This window comes from Oryctolagus cuniculus, chromosome 2 (assembly GCF_964237555.1).
Source record: "Oryctolagus cuniculus chromosome 2, mOryCun1.1, whole genome shotgun sequence".
NCBI lineage: Eukaryota > Metazoa > Chordata > Mammalia > Lagomorpha > Leporidae > Oryctolagus > Oryctolagus cuniculus.
Genome location: NC_091433.1, coordinates 99,151,564 through 99,178,457, shown reverse-complemented (window position 1 = coordinate 99,178,457; position 26,894 = coordinate 99,151,564). Strand labels below are relative to the sequence as shown.

General features: G+C 47.0%; 1 pseudogene; it reads right to left on the bottom strand.

Moving 5' to 3' along the window:
• On the bottom strand, window positions 1–25,144 carry LOC100357298 (protein MAK16 homolog; annotated as a pseudogene).
• Between the last annotated feature and the right edge of the window lie 1,750 nt (window positions 25,145–26,894).

Sequence of the window (26,894 nt, the reverse complement as noted above, 5' to 3'; positions counted from 1 at the left end):
TCATTTTCTACACACAGGTCCTTTCAGGGGAGTTTTGCCTTTGTGTTTTGCATGCAGGGCCTTGTCTTCCTCTTCACTGGAGGATCTATCATCCCAGTCTTCATCACTGCTGGCATCCAGTTGCCCCATATCCTCAAAATGACTCATATCACTCTCATCCATCCCCTTATCTTCCACAAATTCTCTTTTCCCCGCATCTTCGTCATCTTTTCCCTCTCCGCCTCCTGTTGCTCCAGGGCCTTGTGGAAGGCATGAATGGGGAGGTTGGAGATGCTGCCATACGTATCTTGTTGCAGTCTTTCCAGTATTCCTTTTCAATGGCATTGTCCAACCAGGCAGCGACTGATGCCTTTTTCTCTCCTCTTTTCTCCCTACACCCACCTTCCTACTCAAAGAAGCAAGTTCCCTTTGTCGTCTTAGTGTAAGTTTTCTAACTTGACTTAGGCACTGGGTTATCTTGGTGAATCTCTGCTTACACTTACGTCAGATGAAAGGGACCACTAAACGAGATTCTTGCCTTATTTGCCCCAATGCTTTCTTGTAGTTCTTACTGAGCCCCACATTCACCTTGGAAAAGCTGTTCCTTCTCGCTCCTTCATATGCAAGTAGCACTGTCCTTTCTCTCTTTGAGAATAGCATACTGGCTATTTGCTAGGGAGCAAGGTGACTGGTTGTGTTAGGTAGGAAGTTAGGTATGAGCTTCTGTGTGTGTGACAAAGGCCTCCGGAGAAGACTTCTACATCCAGCATATATATCTACATCTCAAAGTCATCCTGATAATGCTTCAGGGGCAGCCCAGTGTTTGCATCCTGCCCTGCCCCCTTCTACCTGATAACCTGCCAGGTGGGGGTCCCAGCCCCTTCTGCTGACAAATCTTCCACAGTCTCCCAGGTGCAGCCCAGTATCTGCACTTCAAACACCCTGCTCTGGATCCCCATTCTCCAGGGGGTCCTGCTCACCCTTCCTCTGAACCCAGGATGGCGCCAGCTAGGCTTCCTCCTGTCTGGTACCTTCAAGAGAAAGCTCAGATAGGAGCTTCTTAATATTTACAGCCATAAAATCCTTTGTTTCAGGAGGAGATGTGTGAAGACAAAGACCCATCTCCTTAAAAACCCCCGGCCTCAACTGGGCAGCACGCTTAGCCCTCTGCCTCTATGCTGAGTTGCCCGCCTGGTCTGGCCAGGTGTAATCTCTCTACTCAACCATGTAACTTCGCCCCCCCCCCAATTCAAGCGACTGGGCACCCTCTCAGGCTCTGTCTGGAGAGGTGCCCATCCATCCTTACGGATGTCCCTTCCCTAATAAACCTTGCTATTTTACCTCCCACTACTCTGAATTCTTTCTTGCGCGAAGACAAGAACCCTGCAGTTTCTCCGGTAACAGTTGCATGGTCCCGTCATGCTGTATTCATTTTGGCAAAAAGCCTGTGTCTTGGTTCTTATTCTGAAGGAACAAAATCGCCTGTTTCCTAGTGTATCTTGGATAACATCGTCCAGCTGCACGGTGTTGGCTGCTCAGTGTGCGGTGCCTGGCCAGACCTGGGATGCCCACCTGCAGTCAACTGAGAGCTAAGGCACTTGTTTATAGGAAGATCTTCCCACTGCCATTTCATGCTTATTGGTATTTTTGTATTTTCTGTATTTCTTTCTGACTCTGTTAATAATCTTCATGTGGTTACTTTTTTTCAATGTATTTATTTATTCATTTGAAAGGCAGAATTACAAAGAAGCAGAGGCAGAGAGAGAGAGAGAGAGAGAGAGGTTGCAATGGCCAGAGCAGCGCCGATCTGAAGCCAGGAGCCAGGAGCTTCTTCCAGGTCTCCCACACAGGTGCAGGGATCCAAGGACTTGGGCCATCTTTCACTGTCTCCCCAGGCCATAGCAGAGAGCTGGATCAGAAGTGGAGCAGCTGGTACTTGAACCGAACTGGTGACCACATGGGATGCCGGCACTGCAGGCAGCGGCTTTACCCACTACGCTACAGCGCTGACCCCTAAATGGTCTTACTTATTTCCTCTAGCTATGTCCTTTGGTTCTTTGCTTATTATTTTTAGTATTTTTTTAGAGATTTCACTCTTTGGTTACTATGAGTTTCACAAAAACTTCTTTTGACTATAATAACTCTCTTGAAATGATAAAAACTTAACATTGATTATAAAGATAGAGAAAGAGATAAGGACAAAAATAAAAAGTCAAGAAACCTGGGGTAGGCTTTGTGGCACAGTGGATTGAGCCCCTGCGTCCCATGTCACAGTGCCAGTTCGAGTCCCAGATATTCTGCTTCCCATGCAATGTGCCTGAGCAGCAGAGGTTGATGGTTCAGGTACTGAGTCCTTGCCACTCACGTGGGAGAACCATATGGGAGTTCCTGGCTCCTGGCTTCAGCCTGACCCAGTCCCAAGCTGTTGTGGGTCATCTGGGGAGTGAACCAGCAGATAGAGGATCTGTTTCTCTCTCTGTTACTCTGCATTTCAGTTGAATGGATAAATCTTTTAAAAAAAATCCCAATCATGCATTTTACATTTTGAAAAATGTACTCTCCACATTTTGAATTTTTGATGTTATGTTTGGCCCATTTCTGTATTGCCAAACTCCCTTTAAAATTTATTATTGTTAACAATAGTTTACATATTTATGGACTATACTGGAATACTTTAATACATTTATACAAGATGTACTGATCAAAACAGGGTAGACAGTTTTTCCTTCCTTTGACAATACTTTATGATCGGATACATGGAGATTATCTATTTTTTCCTATAATATATACTAGGCTGCTGTGAATTATAGTCTTCCCATTGTGCTAACACCAGGGATTTATGCCTTTGACCTGACTCTGATTGGTGCCTGCTATTCAGTCTTCTTCTACCCTCCCCCTCACCAACCTCTAGTAACCATTCTGTGTTCATATTGAATTTATTTTACCTCTCACATATGAGGGAGAATATGTAGTATTTGTTTTTCTGCATCTGGCTCATTTCACTAAACATGATGTCCTCCAATATCTCCACATTTCTGCACGTAACAGGATTTCATTTTTAAACAACCAAATGGCATTGTGTGGGTCTAGGTGTTGGTTTTCATGCCAGTACCATGCTATTTTAATTACTGGAGCTCTTAGCACTCTTCAAAAGCAGACATTGTGATTGTAACACATGAGTCGTACTTTGGAAATTTATATTCATTAAATAAAAGATAAAAAAAAAAGCAGACATTGTGATTCCTCCAGTTTCGTTGCTTTTTCTTTTGCTGAGGCTCACTTTAGCTATTCTGGATCTTTTGCGATTCTATATGAATTTTAAGACTTTTTTTCTAATTCTATAAAGAGTGGTGTTAATAGTTTTACAGGGATTACACTGAATCTGAAAATTGTTTTAGGGTATATTGACATTATAATGATATACTCTTCCAGTACATGAACAAGGGATTTTTTTTCTTTTTTTGGTGTCATTATTTCTTTCATTGATGTTTTATAATTTTCACTGTAGAGATCTACTTCTTTGGTTAAATTTGCTCTTAAATGTTTAATATCCTATATCTACTTTAAAAACAAAGATTTATTTATTTATTTGAAAGAGTTAAACAGAGGAGAAGTAAAGACAGAGAGAGAGAGAGAGAGAGGTCTTCCATCCGATGGTTCACTCCCTAGATGGCCGCAATGGCCGGAGCTGTGCCGATCCGAAGCCAGGAGCCAGGAGATTCTTCTGGGCCTCCCACATGGATGCAGGGGCCCAAGGACTTGGGCCATCATCCAGGCCATAGCAGAGAGCTGGATAGGAAATGGAGCAACCAGGTCTTGAACCAGCGCCCATATGGGATGCCGGCGCTTCAGGCCAAGGCATTAACCCACTGCGCCACAGCGCCAGCCCCTCTTGTACCTACTATGAAGGAGATTTCTTTATTGATTTTCCTTTCAGCAGGATCATTACTTTTTTTAAGATTTATTTATTTATTTGAAAGGCAGATTACAGAGAGATCGTCCATCTTCTGATTCGTTCCCCAAATAACCATAATGGCAGGGGAAGGGCCAGGCTGGAGCAGGAGTCAGGAGCTTCATCCAGGTCTCCCACACGGGCACAGGCGACCAAGCACTTGGGCCATGTTCTGGTGCTTTCTCAGAAGTGGGGCATCTGAGACTTGAAGCAGTGCCCATGTGGAATGCTGGCATTGCAGGCAGCGGTTCAGCCTGCTGATCACAAGGCCAGCCCAGCAGGATGGCTTACAAAAATGTTAAGTTGATTTTTTGGTCTTGTGTCCTTACTGAGTTGCTTTACCATTATAACAGCTTTTTGGTGAAATATTTAGTTTTTCTTTTTCTTTTTTTTTTTTTTTTTTTTTTTTTTTTTGACAGGCAGAGTGGACAGTGAGAGAGAGAGACAGAAAGGTCTTCCTTTGCCATTGGTTCACCCTCCAATGGCCGCCGCGGCTGGCACACTGCGGCCGGCGCACTGCGCTGATCCGAAGGCAGGAGCCAGGTGCTTCTCCTGGTCTCCCATGGGGTACAGGGCCCAAGTACTCGGGCCATCCTCCACTGCACTCCCAGGCCACAGCAGAGAGCTGGCCTGGAAGAGGGGCAACCGGGACAGAATCCGGCGCCCCGACCGGGACTAGAACCCAGTGTGCCGGCGCCGCAAGGCGGAGGATTAGCCTAGTGAGCCGCGGCGCCGGCCTGTATTGTTTTTCAATATGTATCTTTTAGCAGCAATACAAATATTTGCTTCTTTAGAAAATGTTCAGAGACTGGTGGAATAGGAACAGAACTCATGGTTCTATTTTATTGTATTTTCTGGAACAGAAGCTTATAGTTTCCTAGGTGATTCTTTGCAGATGAATCCAGAAAAACAAAAATGACGCATTTTTAGATTTGCTACATTCTATGTTTAAAAATTTTACCTCCTAGAAGCATTATTATTGGAAGTCCAAACACTAGAATGTGTCCAAGTTTAGCTCAACTCATATTTACATTTATAATATCAACATACCTACCCATGTAGCTAATTAAAAATGTATCTGTGCATTATTTGTGTAGAAAAAAAACCCAGGCCGGCGCCCTGGCTCACTTGGTTAATCCTCCGCCTGTGGCGCCGCCACCCCGGGTTCTAGTCCCAGTTGGGGCGCCGGATTCTGTCCCAGTTGCTCCTCTTCCAGTCCAGCTCTCTGCTGTGGCCCGGGAAGGCAGTGGAAGATGGCCCAAGTGCTTGGGCCCTGCACCCACATGGGAGACCAGGAGGAAGCGCCTGGCTCCTGGCTTCGGATCAGCGCAGCGTACCAGCCATAGCAGCCATTTGGGGGGTGAACCAACGGAAGGAAGACTTTTCTCTCTGTCTCTCTCTCTCACTGTCTAACTCTGCCTCTCAAAAAAAAAAAAAAAAAAGAAAGGAAAAGAAAAAAACCCAAAAGATTCTTTATTATTTGTTTTAAAAATAATTATTTATATTTGTTTGAAAGGCAGAGAGACAGAGACATAGAGACAGAGAGAGAGATCATCCATTCACTGGTTCTCTTCCCAAATGCCTGCATCAGCTGGGGTTGGGCCAGATCAAAGCCAGGAACTTGTAAGTCACCTGATTTCCAGGTCACAGTAGGAGACCCAAGTCCCTGAGCCACCACCTGCTGCCTCCGAGGGTGCACATTACCTGGGAACTGGAAGCAAAACAGCCACGTCACTGGGGCTGTGGCATCCCAAGCACTGTCTGAACTGCCGCACCAAGTACCCACCCTGAACCGTGGCTTCCTGAACAAAGGAGATAACACCACTGGTAGCATGCTTACTTCCATCCAAGCCAAGGAAGTACATTTTATTAGGTTCCGATTTTGGAATAAATAAATAACATATTTAGACCTGAGATAATGTTGCAGAATTTGATGACCAGCACTGTAGGGAAACTGAGGCACTGGGCCCTCAGAGCAGACGGGGCGTGGTGGCTCTCGGGTGCAGGACGCGGCCTCCCCAATCTGCCAGGATGGACGCCCCTGCTGTCTGTCTCTGCTCCATATTGAGAGTTCTCACCACAAGCAAATCAGAACCTGCGAAACACGTGACAGGAGGCTCTGACTAGGAGCGGTCATGGCCTCACTGAGCGGATACCTTAAAAAAAAGTTCCAAAGCTGTTTGCTGGAAAAGTAAATACAGCGTGTGAGAACAGCCCAGCAAATGAGCTGTACTCGCTATGTAAGAAAACATCTCCGAGAGCTGTAACAAAGCTTCCTCTTTAGCCATCCAAAAGGGTGAAGGAAGATTTTTCCCCTGTGTAGACAGGACCCCCTCAAAACATCCAGTGGGAGAGGGAGCGCTGTCTCCACCGTGGAGGAGCGAGCAAGCCGGGGAAGGTCGGTTCTGTTGCAGTTTGCCTGCTGGCCTCCAGGGCACGGTGCTGGATGCCCCCAGCGCGCTGCTTCGGAGTGGGTGCCCCCCCCCCCCCCCCCCCCCCCCCCCCCCCGCTTACAACCGCTCCTCTGAGTCAGGGAAATTCAGTGCACAGACCCTGTGATGCAAATGCGAACCTGAGTGAAGCCTGCTACCCCAAGCCTTGATTAGAATAGTGCCCTCCAAACTGAAGCACTTGAGTCTAAACCCAACAAAATACGAACAGATAGGCATTCTAGAAAGCACAGAAACCAAGTTGAATGAAATAAATCAAAATTTAAAGAAGTGCAGAGATATTCCTTGTTCATAATACTAACGAGTAATGAAGTTGAAGAACTTACACACCTGGATTCCAGGGCTTACATTACAAGGAAAATGCAATATTGGTAAAGGAATGGCTACATAGAAAAATGAAACAGAATAGAAAGTACCGAAATAGACCAACGTAAATACGGTCAGCTGATTTTGTCAAAGGAACGGAATCTGTTGAACAGAGAAAAGATATCTTTGTTCACTAATGGTGATGAAACCAGCGAGTGGCCACATGTAACAAGGTGAATGTAGAAAATAAACTTCACGGCTTACACAAAAACGTATCGAAATTGTTCTCAGATTTAAAAGTGCAAAGCTGTAAAAATTCCAGAAGAAAATCCCTCTGACCGTGTGTTTGGGGATGAGATTTTACATACAACCCCAAAGCCAGTCCCTGAGGGGCTGGTGCTGTGGTTCAGTGGGTTAAGCTACTGCTCGCAATGCCGACACCCCACACTGGAATGCCCACACCCCCCAGGGGAGTGCGGGTTTGAGTAGGGCCTTTCATCCATGTGGGAGACCAGGATAAGGTTTCTGGCTTCTGGCACTGGTCTGGCCCAGACTTGGCTGTTGCAGCCAGCTGGGGAGTGAACTAGAGATGGAAGATCTGTCTCTATTCCTTTCAAACAAATAACTAATAAATAAATAAAATTTTTTAAATTACCACCCATGAAAAGTACAATGGATAATGTACACTTCATTAAAATGTAAAATGCCGGCCAGTATTGTGGCCTAGCAGGTAAAGCTGCTGCCTACTATGCCAGCATTCCATATGGACACCAGTTCATGTCCTGGCTGCTCCACTTTCTATCCAACTCCCTGATAATGACCTGGGAAAGGCAGAGGAAGATGGCCCAGTGTTTGGGCCCCTGACACCCACATGGGAGACCTGGAGGAAGCTCCTGGCTCCTGGCTTCAATCTGGCTCAGCTCTGGCCATTGAGACCATCTGGGGAGTGAACCAGCGGATGGAAGACTTCTGTGTCTTCTCTGTAGCTCTTTCAAATAAATGATAAAATAAACCTTAACAATGCAAAATGTCTCAAAGATCCTGTTAAGAGAATGAAAACAAGTAATAGACTGGAAGAAAATATTTTTGAAAACTTGTATCTGAAAAAGGCCTTATCCAAAATACACAACAAAACTCTAAGACTCAGTGAGCAGAAAACAATCCAATAAAAATGTATAGCCATATGAGCAGACATCTCACCAAAGAACTCAGACAACACACAAGGGGCCAGGTGCTATGGCATAGCAGGTGAAGCTGCCGCTTGTGGCTCAAACTGTCGGCTTGAGTCCCGGCTACTCTTCACTTCCGATCCAGCTGCACATGTGTCTGAGAGACAGCAGACGATGGAGTTCCTTCCACATGCACGAGAGATCCAGATGAAGTTCCTAGCTCTTGGCTTTGGCCTGGCCTAACCCCAGCTGTTGTGGGCATCTGAGGAGAGAACCAACAGATGGAAGATCTCTCTTCCTCTGTCTCTCACTCTCAGTCACTCTGCCTTTTAAGTAAATAAATATTTTTAAAAAAAAAAAAAAGTAGAGCAGAATGAAACTCAACAGCATTTGTCATTAGGCAATTGAAAATTGAAGACAAAAGTGAGATAGCTTGGGGAGGCCAGACAGCTACTGAAGGTGCTATTGAGGGTGCTTTGAGAAAAGCATTTCAGTCAATACACTAAGACGACATGTCTTCATCAACATGGGTGGGCATCACTAATTCACGGAAGATCAGGTAGAACAAATAGGGAGAGAAAGGACAATTTTTCCCTCAATCTTCTTCAGGTGAGGGGTCCATCCTCTCCTGCCATCCTGGTTCTTGGGCCTTCGAGTCTTTTTTTTTTTTTTTTTTTTTTGACAGGCAGAGTGGACAGTGAGAGAGAGAGACAGAGAGAAAGGTCTTCCTTTGCCGTTGGTTCACCCTCCAATGGCCGCCGCGGCCGGCGCACCACGCTGATCCGAAGCCAGGAGCCAGGTGCTTCTCCTGGTCTCCCATGGGGTGCAGGGCCCAAGCATTTGGGCATCCTCCACTGCACTCCCTGGCCACAGCAGAGAGCTGGCCTGGAAGAGGGGCAACCAGGACAGAATCCGGAGCCCCAACTGGGACTAGAACCCAGTGTGCCGGTGCCGCTAGGCAGAGGATTAGCCTAGTGAGCCGCGGCGCCGGCCAACGATGCTAGCCCCAAACTTTTCTTTTTATTTCATTTTCCACAAACTTTTGTTTGAACTGCCCTCCAGCACTCCAGTAGTTTTCTTTTTTCCTTTTTTATTTTTTTGGAGAACTCTAACAAAGATAATATTTCACACCTATTAGAATAATGCAAATCTAAAAATGACAGTAACAAGTACTGTGGGGGATTAACAACAACAGGAACGTATTCACTGCTGTGCAAGACATGATGGTACAAGCCACTGGTAGTACCAAGGGTGCTTTTGTCTGAAAGCTAAACATAGTTCTATTGTAGAATCCAATGACTGTGCTCCTAAGTACTTAAATAATTACTCTGAAAATTTATGTGCAGGCCGGCACAGCAGCTCACCAGGTTAATCCTCCGCCTGTGGCGCCAGCACCCTGGGTTCTAGTCCCGGTCGGGGCACCAGATTCTGTCCCGGTTGCTCCTCTTCCAGTCCAGCTCTCTGCTGTGGCCTGGGAGGGCAGTGGAGGGTGGCCCAAGTCCTTGGGCCCTGCACCCGCATGGGAGACCAGGAGAAGCACCTGGCTCCTGGCTTCGGATCAGCATGGTGCACCGGCCGCAGCGCACTGGCCATAGCGGCCATTTTGTGGGTGAACCAATGGAAGGAAGACCTTTCTCTCTGTCTCTCTCTCACTGTCTAACTCTGCCTGTCAAGGAAGGAAGGAAGGAAGGAAGGAAGGAAGAGAGAGAGGGAGAGAGGGAAAGAGAAAGAAGAAAAGAAAGAAAGAGAAAGAGAGAAAGAGAGAAAGAAAGAAAGAAAGAAGGAGAAAGAAGTTAGTTTATGTGCAAACAAAATCTGCATTCAATTATCTTCAGCAGCTCTAGGCACAACATTGTAGGGTATTGGGTTAAGCGGGTACCTGCAGTGCCAGCATCCTTTATGGGTGCTGGTTCACTTCCTAGCTGTTCCAGTTCTGATCCAGCTCTCTGCTTTTGCCTGGGAAAGCAGTAGAAGGTGGCCCAAGTCCTTGGGCCCCTGCACCCACATGGGAGACCCGGAGGAAGCTCCTGGCTCCTGGCTTCAGGCAGGACCAGCCCTGGCTGTTGTGACTACTTGGGGAGTGAACCAGCAGATCTCTCTCTGTCTTGCCTTTCTCTCTCTGTAACTCTGCCTTTCAAATAAATAATTCTTTAAAAAAGAGATGAATGATTAATCAAAACATGGTACAACCACACAAAGGAACACCATTCACTGCTAGACAGGAACGGACAATTTAATCAAAGACACAGAATGACTTTAAATATGAATTACTAAATCAAAGACGCCAGACTGGCAGAGGCTACATACTGTCTGATTCCATCTCTACGTCATTCTGGAAAAGGCAAAACTACAGAGCTAGTGAACCAATTGGTGCTTGCTGGTGGCTTATAAGGGCGAGTGATGACGGGGAGCAGGATGGCTGGGGGTCCAGTGGACTCCCCCTGGTTGGTATGTGTGGGGAAGCTGGGATGTCAAGGATTCTGTGGAGAACAAGTAGCTTGTCTTCCATCTCAGGTGGAGGTCTTTCAGGGCCGGTTCTTTGCTCTGTGTGATTCCTTTGTCCCGAGGGGAGGTGCGCCATCATGGCCAGGTGTCCCTGTCAGGAAGGGGAGGGCTAATATTGGGACAACTTCAGCCTCTGGTGTTCAGTTTTTTTCCAGGCAAGTCAAACAGCTCCTTTATTGCGTTATCTATTTTCCAATTTCTTTTATCTTTGTTTCCTGCTCTTCAGGGAGTCTCACATGGTCGAAGCAGTTCCAACCGCTGGGACCCATCCCAAGTACCCCTCACCTGTCACTCTTGGTTTCCATGGTGATGGTAAACCAGTGACTTATCGCTCCCTTAACCCTTTACTTCCCATAAGTGTGGCAATTATGTCTTCGTTGGCCTTAGTTACCATGGGTTTTTCTGGTGGGTTTCTGTTTATTTTAATCTTTATTTTAGTAGCAGATAGTCAAATTTGTCATGATGTTTATTAATAGCAAGGTAGAAGGTGATGAATACGTCACAAAAATCCTTATGCTTCTTACAGAAGTTTAAGCTGTGTGTATGTCAAAAAAAAAAAAAAGAAAAAAGAAAATTAAAGTGGCGGAAGAACACATCCTCCAGCAAGTCCCTTTCATGCCAGCTGCTCTTCACTTCCGAGATGCATTAGAAGAGCTGGGAGAGCCAGCTGAGGGTGCGGGAAATGTCTGCCTGTGGGCTGATCCCCACAGGTGTAGGCCGTCTGATGGCTTCCATTTCTGCCAGTTACTCAGATTAGCCCCTCTGCTGTGAGTGAAAGGCCCCACAACTGAACTAGTAACATGTTGGTGAGAATGGCAAAGCATGCTTTTTTCAAAAAAACCTATTTCTGTATTTATTTGAAAGGCAGAGACATAGAGAGAAGGAGAGAATGATACAGAGAGAGAGAGAGAGAGAGATGGAGAGAAAAATCTTCCGTCTGCTGATTTACTCCCTAAGTGGCTATAATGGCCAGGGCTGGGCCAGCCCAAAGCTAGGATCCAGTAGCTTCTTCCAGGTCTTCCACGTGGGTGGCAGGGGCCCACGCACTTGGGCCACGCGCTGCTGCTTTCCCAGGCGCATTAGCAGGGAGCTGGATGGGAAGTGGAACAGCCGGGCCTAGAACTGGTGTCTGTATGGGGTGCCAACGTCACAGGCAGAGGCTTAACCTTCTATGCCACAGCGCTGGCCTTTGAAGACTCAAACCGTCTCCATTCCCGAGGGGCTTTCCTGCAAGGCATCCGAGTAGTCATCAAGAGGGGGAATCAACTGCAACATGATCACCCAGTCTTCCACAGTTCTCCACCAACTGCACAGGAGATGAGCTGGGGTCCAGAATGCTCAGCTCTACAAAGAGCCATCGAGTTCCTTTAGAACTGGGCTGTCTGGTTCCTGCCTGTCAGTGCTCCTCACCCAGGGTTCGGGGCCGCATCCATATCACTCTCACTGTGGCCGGGAGTGGAGAGTGCCCAGCCCTGGGCTGTGTAAGGCCCGTGAAATCGTTTGCCCTGGACCTGCCAAGACAACTGCAGACCAGACTAGAAGCTCAGGAGATCTATAGCAGGCTAATTTTGCATGGCCCCTGAGTGATGTTATAAACACCCAGATGACCCTTGGCAGGAAACGAGACTCCTCATCCCTGAAAAGGACCTGATTCACAGGAGTCCGAGTGACATGCGTGCTCTCTGTCGCCACTTGTAAGTGGGATGGGCCTTGGAGTCACAACTCGTCGATGGGGACAGGCCCTCGTTTAGTTTTGCCACACTCCTTATTTTGAAGGTGCCATGTGTGGGACACGTCCGTGTCTGTCCATTCTCTGTGTAATGCTAATGAGGGAAATGAAACTGTCGACCAGGCTCCCGCTATAGGTGTGACATAGGCGTCTTTCCAGGGGACCAGTGGGAGGAGGAGGACGCAAACAGAGGCCAGTGGTACGGGGGAGTGTGGGACAGAACCCAGAAGAACCGGAAGAACCCAGAAGCAGTTGTTCCAAGTGCGCACTTCCGAGAAAGAAACCCGGAGGTTCTAGGAGGATTGGAATTAAAGTATAATTTGTCTTTGGGGGAAACAAAGTGTCATTTTAAGGACATTAATAATTAAGGAAGTTGTGCGGGGTTTTTAAAATTTTGTTTTTCTTGAAGAAATGCTGTGGGAGCTGGCGCTGTGGCTTAGTAGGTTAAGCCTGCTGTGCCAGCATCCCATATGGGCACTAGTTCAAGTCCCAGCTGCTCCCCTTCCCATCTAGCTCTCTGCTATGGCCTGGGAAAGCAGTAGAAGATGGTCCAAGTCCTTGGGCCCCTGCACCCACGTGGGAGACCCGGAAGAAGCTCCTGGCTCCTGGCTTTGGATTGGCCAAGCTCTGGCCATTGCAGCCGTTTAGGGAGTGAACCAGTGGATGGAAGATTCTCTCTCCCTTTTCTCTCTCTCTGCCTCTGCCACTCTGTAACTCTGCCTCTCAGATAAATGAATAAATGTTTTTTAAAAAAATAAATAAATGGGCCGGCGCTGTGGCGCAGTGGCCTGAAGCACCGGCATCCCATATAGGCACTGGTTCAAGACCCAGCTGCTCCACTTTCAACCCAGCTCTCTGCAATGGTCTGGGAAAGAAGTAGAAGATGGAAGACCTTTCTCTCTCTCTCCCTCTCCTCTCTCTGTGTAACTCTGACTTTCAAATAAATAAATAAATCTTTTTAAAAAATAAAGATAAATAAATACAATGAATTAAAAAAGAGAAATGTTTGATTCTCAGTTCTAACAGAGGATATATAGTCTCTATTTACATCTTTTCTTCTTTTAGCACTTGAAAGTCTAAGCAGAGGGGCTGATACTGTGGCAAAGTAGGTTAAAGCCACACCTGCAGTGCCGGCAGCCCATATGGGTGCCGGTTCAAGTCCTGGATGCTCCACTTCCAATCCAGCTCCCTGCTTGTGGCCTGGGAAAGCAGCAGAGGACGGCCCAAGTTCTTAGACCCCTGTACCCCTATGGGACACCCAGAAGTTCCTGGCTCCTGGCTTCGGATCTGCTCAGCTCTGGCCATTGTGGCCATCTGGGGAGTGAAGCAGCAGGTGGAAGACCTCTTTTTCTCTCTCTACCTCTTCTTGTAACTCTGCCTTTCAAATAAATAAAATGAATCTTTTATGGCCGCAATGGCTGGAACTGAGCAGATCCAAAGCCAGGAGCCAGGAGCTTCTTCCTCTGAACCTTGGGGATGCAGAGGCCCAAGGACTTTGGCTATCTTGAACTGCTTTTCCAGGCCATAGCAGAGAGCTAGATCAGAAGTGGAGCAGCTGGGACTCGAACCAGCACCCATAAGGGATGCCAACACTGCAGGTGGCCACTTTACCTGCCATGCCTCAATAAAATAAATCTTAAAAAAAATGTTCAAGTAGCATTAGTCCTGCATTCCAATATCTTACTGCAATGTCTAGTTACCTAAAAAGCAATCATAAGCCTGGGTTTATTATTTCAAAGGAATATTATTTAAAATGTAAGTAACAGAGAAATAGTCAAACACAAGAAGCAAAATATTGGCTATCCCCGTCCACTTAGAGATAGGACGGGGTTTCTCATGGGTCCAATTGATATGGTATAACTAGTTAAGGTTGTATTACTGAAAAACAAATACTATATCTTTAACTATTAACTTGATATGCCCACGTTCCCAGGATGCATCTGTCGCATCCAGGCCCAGGGTGCACGCTAAGCTCCCACCACAGAGACACCAAACTGCCTGGCGTTTTTGGGTTAAGAGTCCACAGTAGGCAGAGCCTCAGATGAAGAAAGCTGTGCATGTGTGTAGACTTCGGGTGTAGGCTTTTCGTCATTTTGAAGGCAAGCAGGCATTTCTGTCACAGTTCCAATCCCATAGCACAGATCCTCTGGCCCTGCTTGGCAGCTTAAGGCACTTGCTCTTTCTTATCTTCTTTTAACTCAAGTCCCCCACTTGGTAGAATATCAAACAGTTGAGGTGTAAATCATTATATTTTATGGTTTCTAAATTATTTTAATTTTTGTAAAGATTTTATTTATTTATTTGAGAGGTAGAGTTACAGAGAGACAGAGACAGAGACAGAGAGAGAGAGAGAGAGAGAGAGAGATCTTCCATCCACTGGCTCACTCCCCAAATGGCTGCAATGGCTGGAGCTGGGACAATCTGAAGCCAGGAGCCAGGAGCTTCTTCCAAGTCTCCCACATGGGTGCAGGGGCCCAAGGACTTGGGCCATCTTCTACTGCTTTCCCAGGCCATAGCAGGGAGCTGGATCGGAAGTAGAGCAGCCAGGACTTGAATCAGCACCCAAATAGGATGCTGGTGCAGCAGGCAATGGCTTTGCCGCCAGTCCACAGCACTGGCCCCTATCAACAGCCTTTTTATTAGCCATCTTTCACACCCTGTAGGAATCATTTTTAGTCAGGGTTTGTCATTGGTTGTTGGTTTGCTTTGTAATTTTATGTTCCTGGTGCTGTGATGCAGTAGGTTTTAAGTTGCTGCCTGCAACACCACCATCCTGTAGTGGGGCACTGGTTTGAGGCCCAGCTGCTCTGCTTCCAATCCCGCTCCTTGCTAATGCACCTGGGAAAGCGGCTGAAGATGGCCCAAGTAGGCCTGTGAAACACACGTGGGAGACCCTGACTGAGCTGTAAGCTCCTTACTTTGGCCACATTCCAGACATGGTGGCCATTTGAGGAGTGAACCAAAGATGGGAGACCTTCTCTCTGTATCTTTCCCTCTGTGTCACCCTGCCCTTCAAATAAATAAAATGAATGTTTAATATGTATAGATTTTCATCTTTCTCTTGAAAATTGATTTGGATGTTAAATTTTAAATTTATTTTTCCTTGTGCTTTTCTCTTAAATCAGTTTCACGCTGCTCTCCGTTGATTATTAGAAATGATTATGGGTTCCCGGGACTAAGAGGGCTGGGGTCTACGTCCAACCTTTTTATCAACAAAATAACTTTAACTTTGTGCCCATTTTGTTGCTTACTTAGATGTACTGGTACACACAAGAGCAATCACAGGGTGGACCCTGTGGCGTAGCAGGTAAAGCCACCACTTGTTGCGCTGGCAGCCCATGTGGGTGGTGGTTCGAGTCCTGGCTGCTCCACTTCCGATCCAGCTCTCTGCTGTGGCCTGGGAAAGCAGTAGAAGATGGCCCAAGCCCTTGGACCCCTGTACCTGCGTGGGAGACCCAGAAGAAGCTCTGGGCTCCTGGCTTCAGATCAGCATGGCTGATGGCTTCGGCCATTGCAGCCATTTGGGGAGTGAACCAGAGGATGGAAGACCTCTCTCTCTCTCTCTGCCTCTGCCTCCCTGTAACTCTGCCCTTCAATAAATAAATCTTTAAGAAAATAAATAAATTGTACTCTTTGATTTGATTACTCCAGCATTAGCACCTTCAGTGCAAACACAGGTCCTGTGTGTTCACTCCCGCAATGGCCAGAGCTGCACCGATCTGGAGCCAGGAGCCAGGAGCTTCTCGCTCTCTTGTGCAAGTGCAGAGGCCCAAGCACTTGGGCCATCTTCCATTGCTTTCACGGGCCATCAGCAGGGAGCTGGATCGAAAGAGGAGCAGCTCCTTTGAGTCTTGAAGGTCTCGGCTTCCCACGAGGGAAGTGGGCAGGAATGAGGAGTTCAGGCAGGGTGCTGACAAAGACTGGCTTCACCAGCAAAGCAGCTCCTATAGACACCAAGGTGCTAGAAAGCCCTACCCACGGGGTGTTTTTCATAGGAGCTTCTATCTTTTCCATCAGATGAACGTCTTCTAAACCGTCCCTCTATTCCCAGGTGGCTCTGAGTTTACCATTTTTTTTTTACCTCTGGACACCATTGCACAGCTGTTCCTGGGTAGGGAATCGACCCCATCCAAGTCCGCCCCAGCAAGCTTCCTTCCTCTCATGTTCTGGAATTTGGGATATTTGTTTCCCTGGGCTCATTTTTCTTGTTGTTCTAGATTTTACTTCCGTCTCCTCACCTCATTTGTTATCTATGTTTAGGAACAAATACATTTCACTAGGATAAAATATTCACCAATGGATACTCTTACTTTCACCTACAGTTTAATAGCTTTGGGGCCAGTGCTGTGGCACAGCAGGTTAACTCCCTGGCCTGCAGTGCTGGCATCCCATATGGGTGCCGGTTCGAGACCTGGCTACTCCACTTCCGATCCAGCTCTCTGCTGTGGCCTGGGAAAGCAGTGGAAGATGGCCCAAGTCCTTGGGCCCCTGCACCCACATGGGAGACCTGGAAGAAGCTCCTGGCTCTTGGCTTCAGATCGGCACAACTCTGCCCGTTGAGGTCAATTGGGGAGTGAACCAGAGGATGGAAGACCTCTCTCTCTCTCTCTCTCTCTCTCTCTCTCTGCCTCTGCTCTCTGTGTAACACTGACTTTCAAATAAATAAATAAATCTTTTAAAACAATAATTGGTAGCACTTTATCCTTATTTGTAGCAGTATAGGAGATTTTTCCTTACTAGAAGGCATTGTGCAGATATTTTCTTACGGGAACTTATTCATGAAGGTATCCCTCCCTTTCTGTGTCGGCCTCTTCCTCATATCTTCTCCACTGAAGGAATGGCTTGTAGTTCTCGCCTGATGAGAAGGATTCTCTCAGAGACCAGAGGAGGGAGACAGGACGGGGTGGGGGCTTCTTCAGCCGGGGAGGACTGAAGGAGCAAGGTGCACATTTACTTACCTTTCCATTATTGCCACAATAAAAATTAATTCAAGCTATTTATGGAGAAAGAAGATTTATTTTGGCTCCAGGTTTTGGAGGGCCACATAGACAAAGATAGGGTGGCCCCATTGGTTCGGCTTGTGGTGAGGGTATTCTTGCTGGCAGAGTTCCAAGGTGGTGAACGGATCACCATAGCAAAAGGGGGTGCTCATTTCTGTGTAGCCTGTGAATGCAGACACTGGATCCTCCTCTAGTGTAGATGTTGCATTCCTGTGCAGCCTGTGAGAGCAGACACTGGATCCTCCCCTCAGTGTAGACACTGCATTCCTATACAGTCTGTGAGTGAGACACTGGATCCTCCCCTAGTGTAGTCGCTGCATTCCTGTACAGCCTGTAAGAGCAGACACTGGATCCTCCCCTCAGTGTAGACACTGCATTCCTGTACAGTCTGTGAGTGAGACACTGGATCCTCCCCTAGTGTAGACGCTGCATTCCTGTACAGCCTGTGAGAGCTGACACTGGATCCTCCCCTCAGTGTAGACACTGCATTCCTGTACAGTCTGTGAGTGAGACACTGGATCCTCCCCTCAGTGTAGACGCTGCATTTCAGGCTAACACAACAGATCTCAGCAGTGGCAGGAGGGCCAGCGGGATTGAGGAGAGTCAAACTGACACCCGTGGAGGACCGCAGGAGTCGACTCCACCCACCCTTAACATCACAGCAGAGGTGGGGACAGGGACGCCGTGTCTGATGGCTCCAGTTGACTTTTGATTCTCTTCACCATGGACACCATTACTCACAAGGACAGGTTTACCATCAGCTATCCTGAGGGAGACACTGCATTCTTGATGTGTGACTTTTTGTAACTGTGCCTCTGCCACGAACCACGCTGTCCATGGGACCCAGAGCCAGGCATTGATCCACACCTCACTCTGTAGTTACAATCAATGAATTCTCCCCAGTGAGGAAGCCCAAGCCGTCAGAAAATTTCCTCTGCAAGCCGTGTGAGCTACAGGAAGGAGAGGGGGCCACCCTCTGGTTAACAAGCTGTGCTTTATTTAGAAAATTAAAAACAATTTTACACCACCTATTTGGAAGTCTCTCCCATTCTGTTTAGTCATTAACTCAAAATAAATTCCACAGCTGTTGCTATGGGAAACAGTAGCCCAGAGAAAAGTCCCGAACAACCAGAAAGTGCTACGAGCTGTTTGCTGTTTTCTGGCCTGGCCACACTGTGGACCTTCTTCCTGGATCATACTGAATTTTTGTTGCTTTGGACACTGTCAGGTGTGTGCCTAAGGACGCCAAACGCATGACTTCACAGGCAGCTAATGGACTTTCTTCCTAGTGGATTCTGTCCACTTTTCTCTGCCTAGCAGCGTCCCAATGCAGCACAGTCCCTCCACATTCCAGACATGAGCTCAGATGGACCTCTGCTGTCCAGGACAAAGTCCAGAGGTATACAGGCCAGGAAACTCGCATCAAAGACCTGGTTTCCAGCACTCTGACAGCACTGTGGGCATCAGTGTCTTATTGTTCTGCTTGCAATGAATTCTGTTTTTGCAAATTTAACCTGATGTGGGCAATGAATATATAAATCTTAATCCAGGTTCTTGCTTTCCACAGAGATAGAAATACTAAGAGGAGACCTGTATTGTGTGCAAATAGAAACGGAGGTTATTTAATAGTGAGGGAATAAGTATATATTCATACTCGAGCATGGGTTGTTCTACACTGAGAAAAACCCAAGGTGAGTAAGCCAGAGAGTTGCCTGTTAATGAGAAAGAGAAAAACTGGAAATGATACTTCAGTGGGAGAGGTCAGGTTGGCAGTAGGAGTGTGGCAGAGGGCCGTCTGAGACCAGATGTGGTGTAGAGAGAAAAGAGATCACACTTTAAGTGAGGGCTGTGGCAGAAAGGGTGCTGTCTTCCCTTTCTGCTCATTTATAAGCAAGAGGGTGTTACCGCAATCAGATACACAAATCGAAGGGGATCTTCACATGCACTCTAGTGCCAATATGACAGGTGCATCCTGGGAAGGTGGGCTTAGCAAACTAACAGCTAACGAGCAGCGTTTTTTTTTTTTTGGCGGGGATACAAGAATGCCAGTTTGCCTAAACTTTAACCAGTTATACCATATCAAGTCTTCTTTCTCCTGTTTATTTAGTATGGCATCATTGTGTGGATTTTCATACTGTGTATTCAACCTGCAAAGATTGCTTTAGGAGAAAGAATGTAGCAAATGGAAGGGCAACCCTTGAATACCTCTCTGATAAACTGAAAACTACTTAGCAGGACTTAATAGTCATTTAAAATATGAAACAAAGTAGGACTGATGCTGTGGCATAGTAGCCAAGCCTCTGCCTACAGCGTCAGCATCCCATATGCGCACAGTTTCGTTTTCCAGTTGCTCCTCTTCCTTTCCAGCTCTCTGCTATGGCCTGGGAAAGCAGTAGAAGTGCTTGGGTCCCTGCACTCATGTGGAGACCTGGAAGAGGCTCCTGGCTCCTGGATTTGGATCAGCTCAGCTCCAGCTATTGCAGCCATCTGGGGAGTGAACCAGTCTCTCTCTCTCTCTCTCTCTCTCTCCCCTCTTTCTCTCCCTCTCTCTCCTTCTCTCTCCCTCTCTCTCTGTAACTCTACATCTCAAATAAATAAATAAATCTTTAAAAATCAAAACAGTGTATTTTCTACATTAATTATCACAGTTACACCAACTAAGGAGTTTTTTTTAAAAAAAAATTGTATTACTATAAAGAGAACAGCTTTTATGCGTTCCTTAGGTACCGTTCCCAGAAGGCAAGCACACTTCGCTTACTACCCTGCTCCCTGACTCCCAATTTCTCTCCCTCTCTCCCCTCTCTTCATCAGTTTTTGCAGGCATCATGTTTAATGTGAGCATTTTTATATAAAAGATTTGAGAGCATAGTGATACTTCCCACCCTACCCTCCCTCCTGCCCATGCTCCTGCCCTACTGCCACCTTTCTTGTTCCTTCTTTTAGTTTTTACAGTGACCTACTTTCAGTTTATTTATCCTCATAAGATTAACCCCACACTGATTAGAAATTTCAACACATAGAAAGAAGAAAAGAACACCGTTCCTCAACAGTGGAGACAAGGGCTATAAACAATCATCGAATCTCCAAAATGTCAATTTCAATCATACGTATTACTTTTTTTGTACTTCATTAGTTATCACAGGTCAGGGAAAACATATGGTATTTGTCTTTTTGGGACTGGCTTATATCACTAAGTATAATCATTTCCAGTTACATTCATTTTGTTGGAAAAGAGGATTTCATTCACAAAGACATAATTTTAATCCACTGTATATTCACAGGCTTAATTCGCCACTAATCATAATATTAAGAGTAGGAATACCACAGTTCCACAGGAGAATAAACAAAGGCAAAAAAATAGTGATCATGTCCCCAAATGACCATTTCATTCCTACACATTTTTTGTATTCTATATTAACTGCCACATATCAGAGAAAACACTGATATTTATCTTTCTGAGATCAGCTTATTTCACTAAGCATCATGGTTTCCAGTTGCATCTATTTTGTTGCAAAAGAGAGGATTTCATTTTTTTATGTCTGAGTCGTATTTCATAGGATATATATATCAAATTTTCTTTATTTTTAAAAAAGATTTATTTATTTATTTGCAAGTCAGAGTTTCACAGAGTGAAAAGGAGAAAGCGAGGGAGAGAAAGACATCTTCCATCCACTGGTTCACTCCCCAGATGGCTGGGGTTGGGCCAGAGCCAGGCTGAAGCCAGGAGCCAGGAGCCTCTTCCAGGTGTCAAACACTGGTGCAGGGGCCCAAGCACTTGGGCCATCTTTTGCTGCTTTCCCAGGTGCACTAACAGGGAGTTGGATCAGAAGTGGAGCATCTGGGACTTGAAACAGCGCCTATATGGGATGCTGGGACTGCAGATGGTGACTTAACCCACTACACCACAGCACCAACCCATCACATTTTCTTTATTTAGCCACCAGTTGACAGACGTCTGGGTTGATTCCATATCTTAGCCATTTTGAATTGAGCTTCAATAAACATGGAGTTACAAATAACTCTTTCATATGCTGATTTCATTTCATTTGGGTAAATTCCCAGGAGTGGGATGGCTGGGCCATATGGTAGGTCTATACTCAGATCTCTGAGGTATCTCCATACTGTCTTCCATAATGGCTTTACCCGTTTACATTCCTACCAACAGTAGATTAGGGTACCTTCCCCATATCCTCACCGGATTGTGTTGTTTGTTGATTTCTGGATGAGAGCCATTCAACTGCACTGATGTGAAATCCCATGGTGGTTTTTATTTTCACTTCCCTGATGGCTTGTGATCCTGAGCATTTTTTCATGTGTCTATTGACCATTTGTGTTGCATCCTTTGAAAATTGCCTATTCTGTCTTTTGCCCATTTCTTAACTGGATTGTTTTGTTGTTGTTGAATCCTTTTCCAGTTTCATAGTTTACAAATATTTTATTTTCTCCCATTCTGTTAGTTGCCTCTTCATTTTGCTGAGTTATTCCTCTGCAGTGCAGAAGCTTCTTAGTTTGATTCAAGGCAGTTTCAATCAAAATGCTAATGACATTCTCAGATACAGAAACAAGTGATACCCAATTCATATAGAAACATAAGAGACCACAAATAACTAAAGCAATCTTTTTTAAAAAAGGATTTATTTATGTATTTAAAAGGCAGAGTTGAAGAGAGAGAGAGAGAGAGAGAGAGAGAGAGAGAGAATGAATCATCCATCTGCTGGTTTACTACCCAAATGGCCATAATGGCTGGAGCTGGGCTCATCTGAAGCCAGGAGCCAAGAGCTTCTTCCAGGTCGCCAACATGGGTAAAGGGGTCCAAGGACTTGGGCCATCCCTCACTGATTTCCCTAGGTGCATTACAGGGAGCTAGAACATAAGTGGAGCAGACAGGACTCAAACAAGTGCTCATATGGGATGCCAGTGCCGCAGGCAGTGGCTTTACATGTTACAATGCAGCGCCATCCCCACCAAAGCAATCTTCAATAACAAAAATCAAGCTGGGGACACCAAAATACCAGATTTCAAGACAAAGTGCAGGGCAGTTATAATCAAGACAGCTGGTACTAGCATAAAAATATACGTGTAGAGCAACGGAGCAGATTAGAAACCCCAGAAATTAATCCATGCATCTACAATCAATTAATCTTTGACAAAAGAGCTAAAATCAATCCCTGGAGTTAAAATCAATCTTCAACAAATGGTGCTGGGAAAATTGGATCTACAGGTGCAAAAGTATGAAGCAAGACCCCCACCACGCCTTACACCTTAGACAAAAATCAACTCAAAACGGATCAAGGATCTAAATGATACCATGATACCATCAGATGACTGGAGGAGAACATTGGGGAAACTCAAGACATTGGAACAGGCAAAGGCTTCTTGGAAAAGGCCCCAGGAGCACAGGCAATCAAAGCAAAAATAGACAAATGGGATCGCATCAAATCTAGGAGTCCTAATACAAAATATAGAACCTGAGTTTCAGCAAATTTTAGTTTTTTCTTCAATGCCACTCTTTTACTTCCTCAGTGCACTCATGAATGATGAAGGAAAAAAGGAGAAAATTAGAATAAAGGGAGGTATTTTATCATTGATACCCGATAAATTGAGTAGACTATGTGTTTTATGTAACTTCTAGTTGGTAGAATATTCAGGAAAATTCAAGTTCCAACAAAGGCAAAATGTGTACTTGTGAGGTAAGAACAAAAATAGTGATAATGAAGGTATCTTAGTGTCTATAAAATGTATTAGTTTGTTCAATTTAAATAAAGATTTACTTTTGCATATAAAATACAAGCCAGACTTTCACTGCTGTGTGCTTTTGCCACCTGCTGGCAGAACTTGTCCCCTCTTACGCTGATGGGGACAGGTGGAGAGATTCTGGAAACAGGAGCCAAGTGGCGCCGACAGGTACAAAGTAGAAAGGAAAGAGCAGTGGTCCGCCCTTAACTCCAGCCCTCCAGGCCTTACTGGAGTGCATGTACCGGTAGGAAAAGGACACGCTGTCAGGGTGACAGCATCTGACAGCCAGTGCTCGAGAGCTCAGAGAAGCAGGCTAGAGCCAGGACTCTACAGCCACAGCCCACACCAGGAAGAAGCCAGGATTGCTGTCTTGTGCTCATTGGCCATGCATACTTCCTCTGCCAGGCACTGAAAGCTCTGAACTATGCTGACTTCATTGTTCAAACTGTAGTATTTTTAAAAATAATTTGCAAGTGGTGATATTAAATGCATTCATAATGTAGCATAACCACCACCAGTATATATACCCCAAATGCTATAACCATTACCAATTAACTCTCCCCTTCTCCCCTCTTTAGCCCCTGGTAACCCCTTTTCTATTTTCTTCTCTACAAATTTGCTTGTTCTAGGTACCTTATATGTGTATTCTATGTAGCCTTGTGTGTCTAGCTTATTTTGCTAAGCATAATGTTTTAAAAAGCCCTCTATATAATAGCATGTACCAAAATATTACTCCTTTACGGATACGTAGCATTCCACTATATGTAAATGCCATTATTTTGCTTATTCATTCTTCTCTTGATGGATACTAGGGTTGTTTCCATGCTTTGGCTACCATGCATACTGCCCCTATGAACGAGGCCACGTGGAACTTCCTAAATCCTTAACGACAACAGCACCATGAGTTCTAACCCCTAAGGACCCAGCCTATATGGCCTTGCTGTTCAACACTGCGCGGCTCAGTTTTCTCAGCTCTAAAGCAGTTTCGATTAGTACCATTTTAGCTGTTACAAGTATCAAGGAGCCTACACTGTGTATGCCACCTTTTGTTTTAAGTAGTGAGCCTCTCATAAACTGTTCAAAAATAAGTCCCATAATATTTTCTCAACAAACGGATTTGGGTGTATCAGGCTACCCTATTTCATTTTTATCATTCTATAGCGCTCCCTGGTGGCCACACCAGGAACTGTCCTGTCACCCTCACGTGTTCCAGAGGTGCCTGCCAGGTCCTGCGCATCTGTAAGAACAGGGCTTGTCCTTGTGCTGGGCCTCTTGATGCCAGGAACAGGACTCCTCTGCTCAGAGCTTGCACCCTGGCAGAATCTGTCTGCATTTAAACTTGCCAGTGTGTGTAGGACAGAAGAAATTAACAGCAGGAAGGGGGTGGCTTCCATCATCAGTGACACGGGCCACATGGTTCTGGACCTGAATAACAGCAGAGGCAGCTCGGCAACAATGCTGAAACAAAGGCAAGCTATTTTATGTGTGCACTTGTTGTTTAATGCTTATTTTGTTTTCCAGGACTCTACAGAACTTGCCAAACTGTTCAAATGCGGGAGCGCCGCCTCGTCATCCGTCACCCCCAACCTCCCTCCCTTCCCTATCGCAGCCATGCCCTCACTGCCACCTGTTTCTCTATTCCTTTGTGGCTGGCATCATTTGTTACTTTGAGAAAGCCATTCAGGGACAGTCTGGTTAAAATCCAGTATGGAAAGTACCCTTGGGGGCTGGCATTGTGGTGTAGTAGGTAAAGCTGCCCTGCGATGCCAGCATCCCATATGGGTGCTGGTTTGAGTCCTGGCTGCTCCACTTCCAATCCAGCTTTCTGCTAATTCCCCTAAGAAAGGCAGTGGAAGGTGGACCAAGTGCTTGGGCCCCTGCCACCCATGTGGGAGACCCGGATGAAGTTCCTGGCTCCTTGCTTTAGTCTGGCCCAGCACTGGCCATCGTGGCCATCTGGGGAGTGAACCAGCAGATGCAAGATCTCTCTCTCTCTCTCTCTCTCTCTTCTTTCTCCCTGTAACTCAACTTTCAAAATAAATCTTTTTTAAAAAGTCCCCTTGGGAGAAAGATTTACATATGAGAAAGATAATGCCACCGAGTGTGGTCTCTCTGGTTTGGGGCAGCATAGTGCGGTCTGGAATATACACTGGGGCCAATGTCTGAGCGGTCACCTTGGCTGCCAGATGTTACGTAAGTGTCAAATATACAACAGCCACGCCCACACGCTCCTTAAATGGCAGCACGGTCTCCGCTATACCAGCATGGGCGCAGATTTCTGCAAAGAACTTTCGCATGCTCCCGGAATCGGCCCTCATGGTGGCGCTGTGCTGCAGGGTGCACTGTATTCCTGTTACTGAGCGGGAGCCGCATCACCCAGGGCCCGCCAGCTGGCGCCCAGAGCTGCGCTGAGCTCCGGCTGTAGGGAGGGAGCCTTCTACGTGCCCCACCTCTGGGACCAGGGAGGCTGTGGCGTTGCTGGACACCTCACCCTTCCACAGAAGATACATCAGGGCCGTATGTCTCCTAAGACCCCTGCTCCAGGGTCTTCAGGAGAACGTGTTCCTGAGGACAAAGTTCCAGCCACCTTGGGCATCCCTCGAGACACGCAAGCAGTAACCTGGCAGGTGGGGCCGTAAAAGCGGCTCCCTGAGGCTGTCTGACACTCTGGGCCTCGGCAGGACTCAGCGCTGTGCTAGGAGCCACTGGGAGCGTGAGGTTGTGCAGAGCTGACTCACAGCGGAAGCCCGAGCTGGCACTGCTGGGAGAAGCGAGAATGTCCAGTCCACCGCTGCGGGCATCTCCGACCAGGCCACGACATGGGGGGGGGGGGGGGGAGCGGCCCTCTAGCCTAACAGCTGAGCGGGCCACGTGAGTTGCCTGGTGCACCCTGACCCAGTCATTCACTCGAACTTTGGTGCCTTCAGTGAGGCAGGTGGTATCAGCCCCATTCTATTGGTGGGTAAACTGAGGCAAAATGAAATGGAACAGTTTGCTTTTAATGACAACATACAACTCCCGGAGAAGGCTTCCCATTCAGTCCCCTGTTCCTGGAGGCAGCAGAGTAAAAATGAGTTTCTCCTCTTCCTTTTCCGCCCAGGAAGAAGATCTTTAAACAAGAGGCCAGACCCTCTGACACCGCTGGGACTTCCAACAAATCCCGCGGCAACAAAGACCCAGCTTCCGGTTTATTCCCAGGTGGGCAGGGGCACCCCCACCTGGAGGAGAGCGGGATGCCTCTTATCCCAGTTTCCAGGCCGGGCTGGGCAGCCGCTCACTGCAGGCCGAACCAGCAGGGGGCGTGCCAGCCGAGACGGGACCAGCACACGCAGTTCCCTGCCAAGAGCTCCGGGAGACAAAACACCTCGTGCCCTGCTCCGGCCCCTATGAGCTAGCCAGCTCCCTGCTCCGGCCCCTACGAGCTAGCCAGATCTGCCCAGAACCTTCCTGGGAGGGTGCCAACCCCACCCCACAGACGACAGCCTGTGGCAGAAACCCCATTCTTCCCCTGCCGACCCCGTAATCCCGCCCACCTGCCCTAGGAACCCAAATTCTGCGGTCAACCCCGCCTCAGCTGCTGTCTCTGAGCGAGAGGCGTGTGTGCTGATGGCGTTCTGTGGACGCGGAAGGCATTTTTAGCTGGTTCGGGGCCCGAGTGCTTGGCTCAGGCCTTTCTGGAGAACCGAGTGTGGGGCGTGGTTTTCCCAGCCCAGGGCGGAGTCATCAAACATCAGATACGCCCATCTCTGCAGGGTCCCATCCTGGCAAAAACCCGCCAAGTCGTCGGAAGGGGTTGGGGTAGCGGGGGTTAGGGGCACCAGCTGGTACTGACCAGCCTGCCGCTTGTCACAGAAGCCCTGGGGCCGGTGGCAGTGTCAGTGGGCATTTGGTGGCCCTCCAGGGGCTGGACAGGGCCAGGGGCTCTCTGCACATAGCTAGGGCAGCAGGGTGGGTTTCTGCACAAAGCAGCGACAAAGTGACCTCGGCAAAGTGTGCCTAGGGAGGGAAATTTCCATCTGCCGTGTTCAGCTTCAACTAGAACCTGGCCATGGCGGCGCATGCCAGACA